The 3,371-nt window shown below is 37.3% G+C and overlaps 1 non-coding gene across 1 annotated transcript; it reads left to right on the forward strand.

Annotated features, from left to right (window-relative positions):
• Positions 1-265: 265 nt before the first annotated feature.
• Positions 266-339, forward strand: trnai-aau. The gene has a single exon. It is a non-coding gene; the product is annotated as a tRNA-Ile (tRNA).
• The last annotated feature ends 3,032 nt before the right edge of the window (positions 340-3,371 follow it).

Below are 3,371 nucleotides of genomic sequence, written 5' to 3' on the forward strand. Positions count from 1 at the left end.
GTGCAGATTCCAACAATGCAAAGTTGTACAAGCCCAAAGCTTCTTCACACATAAGCCACTCCCCAAACCTCCTGCAAAGATAGTAAATCCAGTCACAGAGTATGTGTGAATCGGAATCATTGGAATCATTGGAATCGGGGGCCCTTTTTGCTGTGAGGTAACAATGTTTGCCCGTGCACCGCCAGCAGCAACATAATTAACTCTGTTTATTCTGTGAAACCCAACAGGAAGACAGCTATAAACCTTGTCAAAACACTAAAAAGGGGGCCGGTTAGCTCAGATGGTCAGAGCGTGGTGCTAATAACGCCAAGGTCATGGGTTCAACCCCCATACTGGCCATGAAAGTTTGCTTCATCCTAAAACCACCCCCCATAACTTACATAGTATACCTGAATTGGAATCTTTGGGGGTCATTTTTTTGCTTTGAGGTAACAATGTTTCCCAGTGCACCACCACCAGCTACGTTTACACACATGATTCCCAAAATTGCTAAGCCAAAGGAGACATTCACGCAGTAAGATAGCCTGGTGTCAGTTGGCAAACTTCACACTGGTGCAGGGAGAACTGACTAAGCTAACGGAGTACAGAGACTTCCCCCTGCCCTGGATGACGAGTGTTCAACTTTTAGGATGTAATCCATGTAATCCATAGCACAGACTTTAACATTAAGCTATGTCTCTGGGCAGGATTTGCAAATAGTGGAAGGTATGCCTATACTGTAGTCAACAGGATATTCATATTAAATGGATAGTTCAAGCATACTCGAGCTGATAAATAGCCTACCTCAACAATACCACTTTTAAATTTGAGCTAATTGTGAAGACTATATATGAATCAGACAGGGGGTAATTTTAATGAGACATAATTATTTTCAAACATCATTTCCATACTCTAATTATAGACCTGCCATCGAGCTAATCATCGGTTGATGTGAATTTAACTTCTAAAAGTGCGACTGCAATTCAGTTCAAATCAAGCCGTAGCCTCCATACAACAGTTGGGGCTATAAGCATCTCACAAATCTTTAATTTCTTCCACATTGATTTTGATTATGATCCTCGCACTTCTTGTTCCATTACTCCAGAGCACTTGAAAATGCATCTGCACTAATTGCAAAGCACACTGGGTCAGCTCCAGTTGCTTTTACATGTGCCACATAAATAAAAGGGACTTGACTTATTTTGCTGCAGGGGAACATAAAATCCCTTGTCAAATCTTTGGAGTGATTTGATTAATTATTCTGTCTACCTCATGCCTGATTGTTTGCGGGGACGAGTGGGTGGGTGATTTTCAGAATGTCAGTAGCTCCAGGGCCTTGCAGAAAATTAAAGTTTCCCCATCTTTAATGGCATATCTATATAAAATGATTTGGAAATAGTCCACAGGTACTTGCCTGGGGATATGTTTTTGTTGTTTGCACCGTGGACAACGGAGAAAACAATAACTGAGATTAAAGCGCTGACTTTCATTTTGAATTGTGCAAACTTTATTTCTTGTTCTTTAAATGGGTTACATGATGAAACAAACTCAGCAGGACTGTTAAAGACTACAACTGCTAAACGATGTTTGCAATTGCTGGAGTGAAGTTATTGTCAAGTTAATATGACAGTATCAGGCTCTGCTGGTAGATTAAGGTGAGGGACTTGTGTGAACAGTTCTCTAGATCTTCTATCTCTTCTAAATTAGAAAAGTGAAAAGTAAACCACATTTACACAAACATTATTATTACGGTTGTATTACAGTTACTGACATCTCATTTGAAAATACTGCAGGTTTTACTAATACTAAAGGTCTGAAGTCTTGCATCATATGTAATTAAATTGTCTACATTTCTCTTAATCTGTACAGAACCTTAGAAAAGTAAAATAAAACAATGAGCTCTATATGTTCTAAAGTGCAACGCTCTCATCTTTTGCTGCACTTTATATTAGTTAAACTCAGCAGTGAAATTGGCTCTTACCAAAAGCAGAGCATTTGGATGAGAGATAAAACTCGGAGCGCTCTGTTCTCCCCAGGAGGTTGTCTTAAACCCACTGCTTCTCTTTCTGAGCGTCCTCCTCCTCCTCATCATCCTCTCCTCAAGCAAGCAAAGCAATCACTGACTTCCTCTGATCCAGTTTTATTCCCAACATGTTATTTCTTCCTTTGAATGTGAGAAAGCATGGCCCGGGATGCCTCCACGATCACAGATTTCCAGTGTATCAGCGCCATCTGAATATCACATCTCATTTGTAATATTTATTAAGTGCTTTCCTTTGTCTTCATGCGGAGATGAAAGTGGTGGATGCGTGGCAGCTCACATTAGCTGACACTGAGGAGCAGTAAATGCATTTTTGAAAGGCTCTCTTTTATTCTCACAGATGTATTTTCTGACATCCAGACCTCATTTGATTTGGTTTCTAAACAGGGAATGGATGTGTCATTTGCTCCTTTCTTTTTCTGAACATGTCGTTAAGGTTTTGTGTGTAATATTTCCTTTTTGGTTTCTTTCACCTAAGTCCCTCTGGTTTGTTCAAATGAACCTGATTTTAGAGCAATTTTAGTTAATTTTCCAGTTGACCAGTTTCATTTGAACAAATCTAAATAATTTTGGTTATGTTTATGATTTCTGTCTTTCCCATGTTTGCAATTTCAAAATCTCCTGCGTACCAAAACCAAACGCAAAATGCTTTTGTTACCATGGTAGCAGGTAACCCTTTTGCAAAGGGCCTTTTAGCTGTAGTCCTTAAATTTTCTAAATCCATATTCAATATTTTTGATGAAATACATCTACAATTAATATAAATACTAATATATACAGTATAAACTGTGCTTCACAAATGTATTATGTAGAAGCTGTTTCACCGAAATATTTTTAATGCTAAAATATAACAATCATTGTTATTCATGAATTTTAAAATTTACTGTTTTGCAGAAAAAAAACCTGAAAATCTAGTAAATGAAATTATAATTTCTTGATTCAGATGTGAAATTTGCGTTATTTACTTGCATTGCTGTATAGAAACATTTATGTGTGAATTTGTGTTTTATCTCTTGCCATCCCTGACTTGTGTGCGTTTGTGCGCACTCTTTCAGTGTCCGCCAGTGTTTCCTGTGTGTGTTGTATTTATCTGTGTAAAAACGTACTATTATGTTTAAAACATCAAGATTCCTTCCAAAAATTCCAAATTTGTTCTTAACAGGTGTTTAAAGATCAAAGAAAGCAATTAAAACTGTCCTTGAATATACTTTTTTGTGTTGATTCCACATTCATTCCATGATTTTATATAAATAAATATCGGTCATAAGCTTCAGGTTTATTTTCGCTATTAATCGCCATTAATTACAGAAAATTGTGCGATGAATTATGTTTTTTTTTAATTTTTACGGCC

The sequence above is a fragment of the Solea senegalensis genome, linkage group LG12 (genome assembly GCF_019176455.1).
Source record: "Solea senegalensis isolate Sse05_10M linkage group LG12, IFAPA_SoseM_1, whole genome shotgun sequence".
Classification (NCBI taxonomy): Eukaryota; Metazoa; Chordata; class Actinopteri; order Pleuronectiformes; family Soleidae; genus Solea; species Solea senegalensis.